At 30.4% G+C, this 12,644-nt stretch overlaps 1 long non-coding RNA gene across 1 annotated transcript; it reads right to left on the reverse strand.

Moving 5' to 3' along the window:
* Nucleotides 1-3,297: 3,297 nt before the first annotated feature.
* LOC122498284 lies at nt 3,298-3,577 on the reverse strand. Its single transcript, XR_006301216.1, has 2 exons — nt 3,498-3,577; nt 3,298-3,392 (listed from the first exon to the last, which is right to left on the reverse strand). It is a non-coding gene; the product is annotated as an uncharacterized LOC122498284 (long non-coding RNA).
* Between the last annotated feature and the right edge of the window lie 9,067 nt (nt 3,578-12,644).

Raw genomic sequence — 12,644 nt, forward strand, 5'->3', positions numbered from 1 at the left:
TCGATTATAAACAAGTTTATAAACATTTTATAATCTTAATTTCACCTAATATATTAGCATTTAATTCTTTATCTTAAAGGGAGAAATTTCCACTGATAGTTTTAATAATTGTTGTTTGTTATAAGAAATTAAATGTGACATATGTTTATTTTAATAAAATTCAAGAATATGAACATACACTGTAAAAACAAAGTCTTTCTTTAAGGGCATTTGAACCTTGATGACGTTACACTTTGTGCAAAGCATGTGTGACGTCATCAAGGTTCAAATGCCCTTAAGGCGGTGTCAAAGTCGATTGGATTTTTGCATTGAGCTTCAATGGAAAAATCGCATCGACTTTGACACCGCCTTTAAGCTCGAAATTTGTCTTTTTTCAAGGTGTAAACGGAAGACTCCCCAATTGATACAAGTAAGGTGTTAAATAAACTGAAATTCAACTGTAAGCTTGTAAAAAGGCTGAAATTTAGCTAGATGGTTTGGCTAAATTTTAGCCTTCTTACTAGCTTACAGTTGAATTTCAGTTCATTTAACACCTCACTTGTATCAATTGGGGAGTATTCTTTTTAAACTTCTAATCATTACTGACATTCAGCCAACATGGTCTACTTCCATTTACACCTTGAAAAAAGACAAATTTCGGGCTTTGTTTTTACAGTGTATTTTAATTTCATTTAAACACTATATTTTAAAAGTAAATAATGATAAAAACAACACCTGAAAATAGTTTTCAAAAAAATTAAATTAAAATTTTCGAAATTATGTATCAATATATAAATGCTTTATAAGTGACCCCTAACTAACAAATTGAAACCAATTCAACGCATATAACGCGGCAGTGCGACCGCCCGCGAAACTTTGTTACAACTTTGTTGTCTTTGTTACAGCGTGTAACAAAAATAGCTGTAATTTGTAAATAAAATGCAGGACCTAAAATTTTTTTTTGGTAATACTTTTAAATTCTACCAAGAATAAAATGCTATAAAGAAAATTTAATTATCTCATTAAGAGCAGGCTTAAAAAACTATTGGTACACTTCAGAAAGCCTTACCCTATAAGATTATCTGTAGTAATCCTTCATAGGATCCTACATTGGACACCTGTAAGGAATCCTTAAAGAATTTTTAGTAGGGATATCTTTCCCACTCTATTTACAGTACCGGCCAAAATTGTCAGTCCACCTATTTTTGAAGGAATGAAAAAAAATTTTTAACATAAAATTTATGAAAACTCAAAATTTTTTTGGTTTATATTTTAAAATACGATAAAATTTTGAAAAGAATAAGACCTCACAGAAGTCATTTGGCCAAAATTTGTAGAAGATATTCTTAAAAATCGTCATTTTCAATGTTTTACAAAAATTTGAATAACTTCTAAAATAATGAACGCTTTTTAATAATCTTAGGCTTTTTTTAAAGGTCATTTTCTAAGGAATAAGAATTACTTATATGCATTAACCTGTAATTTTTTATTTTAAATAAGCATGACGTCAAAGTTGGACAAAAAAATTGGAAAAATTTGAAATAAATTTTTTGTACTAAAAACTATTCTAGAACATATATAAAACATGATATGGTGTGGATTTTTCAAGAAAATTTAATAAAAAAATATGTTTGAATTTAAATAATTATTTTTCTTTTAATAATATTATTTCAAATTTTTCCAATTTTTTTGTCCAACTTTGACGTCATGCTTATTCCAAATAAAAAATTATAGGTTAATGCCTATAAGTAATTCTTATTCCGTAGAAAATGACCTTTAAAAAAGCCTAAGATTATTAAAAAGCGTTCATTATTTTAGAAGTTATTCAAATTTTTGTAAAACATTGAAAATGACGATTTTTAAGAATATCTTCTACAAATTTTGTCCAAATGACTTCTGTGAGGTCTTATTCTTTTCAAAATTTTATAGTCTTTCAAAATATAAACCAAAAAAAATTTTAGTTTTCATGAATTTTATTTAAAAAAATTTTTTTCATTCCTTTAAAAATGGGTGGACTGACAATTTCGGACGGTACTGTATAATATCTCTAAGATAAACTTGCAAACTTCCAAAACGCCATTTTAAATTTTAAAAATTTGAGATCAAATTTAAAAATGTCAATTTCTCAAATACACAGTTATCAAATTTAAAAAAAGTAACCAACTTTTAAAAATGTATGCTACCCGCCAAATCGTATCTACCCACTTCGAATTTCGAAAATTTGAAACAAAAGGTTTTATACATGTGTCCGAAATGATTTCATTGAAATTTCAAGCTTTTTTACCGGAGAAGAACTATACCTTGCAGAAAACATGCATTACGAGAATGGTTACAGTGCCAATATTTTGGAATTTTATTAACAAAAATTTGTAATCTTTTAATAGAATATATAGTTAATAATTACTTAAAACATTATTACTGTATATCCTTTCCTTACATTACCAAAAAATTATTAAATAAATGCAGTGCTGTTACCCCTTAAACGCATTTTTCTCAAAACACAGTTTTTGAAATCGGTACATTACTTATATACTGCTTACCGCGGAGCTCCTGAAAAAAATGCATTTTCCAAAAATGGCTCTAGTGCCGCCATTTTGGAATATTTATTAATAAAAATTTGTATTTTTTACTTAAATATACAGTTAATGACTTCCTAAAACATTAAACTGTATGTCCTTTCCTTAAGGCCAAGTTCCTCCAAACAATTTTCAAAAAATCGAAATTTTTTTTTCTGCTTATTGCTAGAAAATACTCTTAGAAATAATATAGATTTAGTCCCGAAGGTACACACGACCGAGAAGTAGGTATACAAGAGGGGAGAGCGGAGCGCGCCAAGCGGTAAATCCGGCCACGTTTTTTCAACTGGGTGACACTCTTATTTAGAAACTATTGCACTTATCAACATGAACCAAATAGCATTTTACTTTTAAAATGTCTCTCTATGGTCGGTACTACAACCAAAAATATTCATTGTTATTAAAAAAATTATAAACAATTAAAAGTGAAAAAAAGATAAAAAAATTAAAAAGTCTGCCATTTTGTGTTTTTGTGACAATGTTTTCTTGTAGTACCGACCATAGCCAATGTGATACAGAATAAGAAAATGTTTTGATGTTTACTTTCGGATGATTCGTTGTTGAGTTATCGTGTCACCCACCAACAAAAGGGACGTGTTTCAGCAGCCATTTTAGGAGCTGCCATTTAAAAAAATGTTTTTTTCAATTAGTATTTTTATGTCTTCTAATATATAAAAACTTTTATTTATAAATATTTTTTGTAATATAAATAAAATTTAGTAAAAGATGTCATTTGTTTTTCAAAAAATCAATCCACATTTATTCAAACGATTATTTATGTCAAATGTGAAGCTTTTCGTCCATCGACGATGGACCTCTTCAGACAATATATGGAAACTGCAAATTATTATTATTTAACATAAGTTAACGGTTCATAAAGACAAAAACAATACTGTTATTATATTCCATTATAGTAACATTATGTACATAACCTCAACTTACCAATGTGGATATCTTTCATCACATATACAATTCTAATAAAATTTTACAAAACAATCATCATATAAAAAATCCGTTTTTTGCATCCAAAACGTTCAGATCTTTGAAAAGGTCATATTGGCGGGTATTTTGTCCCTTAAAGGTTCTGAACAGGGAACAACACGTGCCTTGGTAAGACAGATATGTATATCGGTTAGTAAGTAGAGGAGAGAAAAATCTGAATTTGATACATTTAAAAGGTTCAGTTGATAACTATATTCATAAATGGTAAAAAAGAAAACCACTATATCAATCAAATTTAAAAACGAAAAACAACTTTATTTTTAAAACATTAAAATTTGATAAAGTAAAAAGATAATAATAAAAATTAATTCAAAAAACTTTAAAAAAATTTTTTTTTTAACTTTTTCTTCTTAACCCATTAACGCCCAAATGTCCAAAATTTTTGAATGAAGTTCAAGGTAAGAATTTTTATCCTAAATTATTAGACTTTTAAAAACCATTCGGTAATAGGGGGTACTGAGATCCGCTCTTTCAGAATCCGGGGTCAAAAAAGCATTTCGACAATCAAGGAAACCAATATGGCGCCCAAAATGGAGAAAATATCGAAAAAATCGTATGTTTTTTTTAAACACGCTTTTCACATTAATAAGATTTTTTTGGGCGGGTCTCATGTATGCTATAGGTGGATCAAACATTTGTACTTTCAAACTGTGTACTTGACAACTTGAAAATTCAAGATGGCGGATCCAAAATGGCAGAAAAATCAGAGCAAAATACTTGATAAATAGCAAATGCATCATCAATATTCAAAACTTGATTTAAATCATCTGAAAATTACTTCTCGGGGGTTTTCGGGGTCGCTGAATACGAATATGAAGTTTAATTTTAAAAATTTAAATTAGCGGATCTAATATGGCGGATAAAAATTTTTGAAAATCGATAAAATTGCATGCAATTACTCACTCGGGGGTTTTTGGGGTCGCTGATTACAAATATGAAGTTTACCTTTTAAAATTCAAAATGGCGGATCCAATATGGAGGATAAAAATTTTTAAAAATCGATAAAACTGCATGAAATTACTCACTTGGAGGTTTTTAGGGTCGCTAATTACGAATATAAAGTTTAATTTTTAAAATTAAAAATGGCGGCTCCAATATGGCGGATAAAAATTTTTTAAAATAAATAAAATTGCATAGAATTACTCACTCAAGAGTTTTTGTGGTCGCTGATTACAAATAAGAATTTGAATTTTTTAAATTCAAAATGGCGGATCCAATATGGCGGATAAAATTTTTTAAAATAGATAAAATTGCATAAAATTACTCACTCGGGGGTTTTTGCGGTCGCTGATTACGAATATAAAGTTAAATTGTTAAAATTCAAAATGTCGAATCCAATATGGCGGATAAAAATTTTTGAAAATCGATAAAATTACATGGAATTACTCACTCGGGGGTTTTCGGGGTCGCTGATTACTCTCACCACGTGTATTGCCATTTGTTTGTATCCTCAGTAGCTTGTTCTTGATATAAAACTCACGAGACAGCTCGCAGCTAGGTTTGCTGTACGTAAGTTGACCTAAATTTCTCGAGAAGAAAACATTTCTCGCGCTTTACATTCCTTGTCGTTTCGTGAAGGGTTTAAATTTATTTTATAGATAAGAATGTGCTTATTGTTGCTTTTTTAAGTGTTTTTAAATATCTTTTTATATTTTGTGTTTCCATTGCATTGTATTGCGTACAAATCATTTTTCGCAAAATATCATATTTGGGGTGATGTGCAACACTTTTTTTGGGGTCGACGTAACTGCTTTTTACGTGCCATAACTGCGATTCACATGATGAATAACAAATTATTTGTTATTTTCCTTTAATTATATTCCTCATTCAGTTATGAATAAATAAAAAATTAAACAAAAAAATTTTTTTTTCTTTGGTGAAATCTCCACTTTTTAGAGGTCAACTATACCTTAGTAAATTTTTTTTGGCAGATTTCGATTAGTTTACATTGAAAAAGCCTAAAATTAATAATTAAAGAAATTTTCATCGATATTTATGCATTACATACCTGAATTTTACTGGTGTTGCACATCACTCCAACTTTTTTAGAAAATGCAAAAACAGACGTTTTTGAAAAAGCGAAAAATTTGTAGGAAAAATTTAAAATTCTAAAAATTTAATAATGCAGAAATATTCTATTATAATGCCTCTAAGTCATTCAATTTTGAAATATTTAAAAATTTAAAAGCAATTTTATCGATTTTCAAAAATTTTTATCCGATATATTGGATCCGCCATTTTGAATTTTAAAAATTAAGCTTCATATTCGTAATCAGCGACCCAAACCCCCGAGTGAGTAATTTCATGCAATTTTATCGATTTTAAAAAATTTTTATCCGACATATTGGATCCGCCATTTTAAATTTTTTAAATTAAACTTCATATTCCTCATATACTTTTTTGAATAAATAAATAAATATTCGTAATCAGCGACCCCGAAAACCCCCGAGAAGTAATTTTCAGATGATTTAAATCAAGTTTTGAATATTGATGATGCTTTTGCTATTTATCAAGTATTTTGCTCTGATTTTTCTGCCATTTTGGATCCGCCATCTTGAATTTTCAAGTTGTCAAGTACACAGTTCGAAAGTACAACTATTTTATCCACCTATAGCATACATGAGACCCGCCCAAGAAAATCTTATTGATGTGAAAAGCGTGTTTCAAAAAAAAACATACGATTTTTTCGGTATTTTCTCCATTTTGGGCCGCATATTGGTTTCCCTGATGGTCGAAATGCTTTTTTGACCCCGGATTCTGAAAGACCAGACCTCAATACCCCGTAGTATTGAAGGGTTTTTAAAAGTCTAATCATTTAGGATAACATTGCCTTCGCTAACATTGTTAGTTCTATGGAGACCTTGCAAAGTTGATTCATGTTGATTCCACAATTCAACAGGGTATCGGGGTGGCACAGCTCGACGTCGACCACGTCCTGCTCTTCCGCGAATATACGTGTTGTCAAAATAATCCATTATATCCAGTAAGTTCTCAGAAACCACATCGAAAAGTTCATTGAAGGCGTCAATGACATCACATATAGGAACAAATGCCAGGCTTAAAATCATATGCGTTCCCTTCCTTATGGTATCATCTGCAGGGTCATTATAAGCGACTTGCAAACCTTCTAAATGTATTCTTCTGTATAATGACTGTCCCAGATGAAAGAAGCAACAACTTAACGGAATATTGGGATATAGAGAGCGGTAAGAATTAATAATGGCAACTTCAAAGTCACTAACGATTCTCTGGGGTCGACAATGGTGGATACCATACGTTGCAGCCATAGAAGCAATTGATCTAAAAACAGCCTCGTACTGATCAGTTTCCTTCGATGATAGGAGAGCATATACAAATGGAAAAGCGATCACAGTAGGTTCATTTCCTCTAACATTGGGTTTTAAAACCTTGCCCATGACGGTAAACAGCTGCGTAAAAAGTGAAGGCGAAACTTTAAAAGTGCCATCAACATACCAGGTATCACTATCAGCTAAACGTTCCAAATTATTGCGTGTAAAGAAAACCAATACGCGACCCTCTCCGAAAGCAATATCATCTCGAGAATCGTACATAAGAAAGCGTTCGTTTGAAAATGTTTTTTTTATAAGATTCAGGCAGTTCATTCAAGTCTTCCAAACTTTTTGGATTTGGAGGCAGTTTGCGTCTCCTTTCTCTTCTCATGGTCTTTTTTAAGTTCTCTCTTTCCGGAAGTTGCGCTAACACTGCGGGACTCAAATCACACAGATTTTCACGTACGATCTGTTGTAAAAAAAATAAAATTCGTATAAACTTTAAATCGATGACATTTTTGGTTAAGCATGTTAAGAGAAATAAATTTTTATTTTATTTATTTTATTTATTTTTATTTTATTTTAAATACCTGTTCTGGAGGACATTCGGGGTGCATCTCAGCCTCCCGTTTTAAGTTTTCCATCACAACTTCAGCTTTGGCTTTATCGTGATTAGTCGTGTGCGCCTCATGCGGAGATCTCTCTGGACCTTTTAACACAATTAAGCCTCTAGCACTTTCTTGCGTGATAGCACGCGCTCTGCACTCTTTTCGTTGGACGTATTCGCAATCCCAATATTTAATGTTGTTTTTACCTGATTTCGATTTAATATAAATGTAACCTTCTAATAATAATTTCCCTCCTACAATTCGAGGCTGTGACATATTTAAATCCATTTTAAATTAAACTGCTATTTATAAAAACTGAAAATTTAGACTCAAATTTACTGCGTGATTAGTTCTACACTTTCGAAATTTTGACGTTAGATAAACAAATGATTTTCAATTGTCTCACATATACATTTACTTTTATTTCTGCTTTTGTTCCGAGCTTCAAGTCGAATAAAAATATAAATTTAAATTTGAATTCGGGGAATTGTATATTCGGGCGTTTGGATTCGGGGGAATGTCCATTCGGGAAAATATCTATTCGGGCGTTTGGATTCGGGGGAATGAATTCGGGGGATTGGTCGTGTACCTACAATCTCCTTTATGTTCATAAATTCTATCTTTTATGTACCTGCCTGTTTCACCAATGTATACAGCCCCACATTAACATGGAATACTATACACTACATAATTCTTAAATTGAAAAGGGATCATATCTTTATTTTTTAAAAAAACTTTGAAGGGGTCTTTCTCGTAGGAGAAAATGACCTTAATGTTATATTTTTTGAAAAGGTTAATAAAATTTTTTTTTTAATTAACTAACAAAGGGTAATACTATAATTGTTGAAGGGTCAAAAGGAACTTTTTGAATATCGTTAGACGAACAAATGTGTTGTAGCCTAGCATTTATATGTTTTAACAAAAAAGAGGAAGGGTAATTATTTTTTAGAAGAGTGTCAAAAATGAAAACCAAATTTTCATTATGAAATTTTTCATCAAAGAGTTTTATTCCTCTATCCACCATGCCATAAATGATGGAGACCTTATCTTTACCTGATACAGTCAAATGGAAATTTACATATCTACCAGAAAAAGTGTTAAAACATATAAATGCTAGGCTACAACACATTTGTTCGTCTAACGATATTCAAAAAGTTCCTTTTGACCCTTCTACAATTATAGTATTACCCTTTGTTAGTTAATTAAAAAAATTTTTTTATTAACCTTTTCAAAAAATATAACATTAAGGTGATTTTCTCCTACGAGAAAGACCCCTTTAAAGTTTTTTTTTAAATAAAGATATGATCCCTTTTCAATTTAAGAATCATGTAGTGTATAGTATTCCATGTCAATGTGGGGCTGTATACATTGGTGAAACAGGCAGGTACATAAAAGATAGAATTTATGAACATAAAAGAGATTGTAAGTTGGACAACATAAGCACTGCTCTGGTGGAGCATTCTCATGGGCTTAACAACATTTTCAACTTTCACAACACTAGGATCATATGTAATGAGGTTAATTATAGTAGAAGGAAATTTAGAGAAATGTTCCATATTTTAAGAAATAGTAATTCTATAAATAAAAAAACTGATTTAACTTCCTTAAATCAGATATACCATACACTTATCATAAATACTAATTAATTTATTAAGAACTTTCTATATGACGACATAGGAAGTTATTAGTTTGTTTTTCTTTTTTAGGGTTCCGTACACCTACGGTGTATCGGCGGAACCCTATTGGTAAGACTATGTTGTCCGTAGCCAAATCGTGTCCCCCCCCCTAGCGGCTAAACTATTTGACCTAAAGAGCTCAAATGTGGTACAGATATGTATTTTCACACGTAGATTACAGGAAAAATATAGAGAATGTGTTTGGAGATGATGGTCATAGCGTTGTCAAGGAAATAACAAGATTTTTGGCCAAAAATGCATAAAAAGTGACCATTCCCCCCCCCTTAACTTCTAAACTATTCGACATGGAGAGCTGAAATTTTGCATGCTGGTGTATTTTTACTCGAATATTACAGGAAAAATATAGAGAACTTGATATGTAATGATGGCCATAGCGTTGTCAAGGAAAAACTAAAAAATTTTTAAAAAAACTTTTTTTCCCCTAACTTTTAGATTATTTGACCTAATGAGCTGAAAATTGGTATCCTAGTGTATTATTACAGTCTGACGACAAAAAATTTATTTAAGAAACTTTTTGAAAAAAAATCAAAAAAAAATTTTTTTTAATTTTTTTTTCCAAAAAAAAAAATTTTTTTAATTTTTTTTAGTTTAAACACGTGGCATTAAATATTTTAAGGAAGAGAGTGAAATTATAAGAGAATAAATGAGAGGTTGTTTTCTGACTTTAATTTCTTAACTAAAAATAAAAAAAAATTGGACAAGTGCGAGTTGTACACGCACTGCAATGGCGGGTTCCGCACCCAAATATTAAAACAATACTTGTAACATTGATCGGTAATTGGTAGAATTAAAATAAACAATTATAAAAGTATATTAAAATCATTTGATAAAAAAAAATAACTAAAAAAAATTAAAGTATTGTATATATCTAATATTGTAAACAATAATAAGCAGAGGAACAAAATTTTCAAAATTTATTATAGTTCCTCTGCTTATTATTGTTTACAATATTAGATATACAATACTTTAACTTTTTTTAGTTATTTTTTTTATCAAATGATTTTAATATATTTTTATAATTGTTTATTTTAATTCTACCAATTACCGATCAATGTTACAAGTATTGTTTTAATATTTGTGTGCGGAACCCGCCATTGCAGTGAGAGTACAACTCGCACTTGTCCAATTTTTTTTTTGTTTTTAACCCATTAACGCCCAAATGTCTAAAGTTTTTGACTGAAGTTCAAGGTAAGAATTTTTATCCTAAATGATTAGACTTTTAAAAACCCTTTAATACTACGGGGTATTGAGGTACGGTCTTTCAGAATCCGGGGTCAAAAAAGCATTTCGACCATCAGGGAAACCAATATGGCGCCCAAAATGGAGAAAATACCGAAAAAATCGTATGTTTTTTTTTGAAACACGCTTTTCACATCAATACTTGACAACTTGAAAATTCAAGATGGCGGATCCAAAATTGCAGAAAAATCAGAGCAAAATACTTGATAAATAGCAAAAGCATCATCAATATTCAAAACTTGATTTAAATCATCTGAAAATTACTTCTCGGGGGTTTTCGGGGTCGCTGATTACGAATATTTATTTATTTATTTATTCAAAAAAGTATATGAAGAATATGAAGTTTAATTTAAAAAATTCAAAATGGCGGATCCAATATGTCGGATGAAAATTTTTGAAAATCGATAAAATTGCATGAAATTACTCACTCGGGGGTTTTGGGTCGCTGATTACGAATTTTAAGTTTAATTTTAAAAATTCAAAATGGCGGATCCAATATGTCGAATAAAATTTTTTGAAAATCGATAAAATTGCATGAAATTACTCACTCGGGGGTTTTTGGGGTCGCCGATTACGAATATGAAGTTTAATTTTTAAAATTCAAAATGGCGGATCCAATATGGCGGAAAAATTTTTTGAAATTTGATAAATTTGCGTGAAATTACTGACTCGGGGGTTTTTGGGGTCGCTAATTACAAATATGAAGTTCAATTTTTAAAATTTAAAATGGCGGATCCAATATGGCGGATAAAAATTTTTTAAAATAGATAAAATTGTATGGAATTACTTACTGGGGGGTTTTCAGGGTCGCTGATTACGAATTTTAAAAGTGCAATTTTCAAAATTGAATACTACAAATTCATAAATTTCTAGTTGTTTAGGAGAGTTTATTTTGTTTGTTAGCCGTCACGTTTTTCTGGCGTTTCCCAACTCTCACCAAGTGGAGATCGGCAAAGTTAAAAGTCTTCTTTTTTAAAAAATTTTTTGAAAATTTTTTTAATATTTTTATGTATTTTTTAATATTTTTATGTATTTTTTAATTTTTTAATTTTGTTGTTGGGTGTTGTAGGATGATGTGCAACGTTTATTTTCGTTAAACGAAAAACATGTCAAATATTTAAATTTTTAAATATTTCAAAATTGAATGACTTAGAGGCATTATAATAGAATATTTCTGCATTATTAAATTTTTAGAATTTTAAATTTTTCCTACAAATTTTTCGCTTTTTCAAAAACGTCTGTTTTTGCATTTTCTAAAAAAGTTGGGGTGATGTGCAACACCAGTAAAATTCAGGTATGTAATGCATAAATATCGATGAAAATCTCTTTAATTATTAATTTTAGGCTTTTTCAATGTAAACTAAGGGGCCATCCATAAACCACGTAGCCTCTTGAGGGGGAGGGGGGGGGGGTCAAGCAATTGACTACGACAAGAGGAAAAAATGGCGCTAATACATGTAATAGCGTACTACATGGGGGGAGGGGGGGGGTCAAAATTCCCAAAAAATGGGGCTACGTGGTTTATGGACGGCCCCTAATCGAAATCTGCCAAAAAAAATTTACTAAGGTATAGTTGACTTCTAAAAAGTGGAGATTTCACCAAAAAAAAAATTTTTTTGTTTAATTTTTTATTTATTCATAACTAAATGAGGAATATAATTAAAGGAAAATAACAAATAATTTTTTATTTATCATGTGAATCGCAGTTATGGCACGTAAAAAGCAGTTACGTCGACCCCAAAAAAAGTGTTGCACATCACCCCAAATATGATATTTTGCGAAAAATGATTTGTACGCAATACAATGCAATGGAAACACAAAATATAAAAAGATATTTAAAAACACTTAAAAAAGCAACAATAAGCACATTCTTATCTATAAAATAAATTTAAACCCTTCACGAAACGACAAGAAATGTAATGCGCGAGAAATATTTTCTTCTCGAGAAATTTAGGTCAACTTACTTACAGCAAACCTAGCTGCGAGCTGTCTTGTGAGTTTTATATCAAAAACAAGCTACTGAGGATACAAACAAATGGCAATACACGTGGTGAGACTAATCAGCGACCCCGAAAACGCCCGAGTGAGTAATTCCATGCAATTTTATCGATTTTCAAAAATTTTTATCCGCCATATTGAATTCGCCATTTTGAATTTTTACAATTTAACTTCATATTCGTAATCAGCGACCGCGAAAACCCCCGAGTGAGTAATTTTATGCAATTTTATCTATTTTAAAAAATTTTATCCGCT

Source organism: Leptopilina heterotoma, unplaced genomic scaffold (assembly GCF_015476425.1).
Source record: "Leptopilina heterotoma isolate Lh14 unplaced genomic scaffold, ASM1547642v1 Lhet_145, whole genome shotgun sequence".
Lineage (NCBI taxonomy): Eukaryota > Metazoa > Arthropoda > Insecta > Hymenoptera > Figitidae > Leptopilina > Leptopilina heterotoma.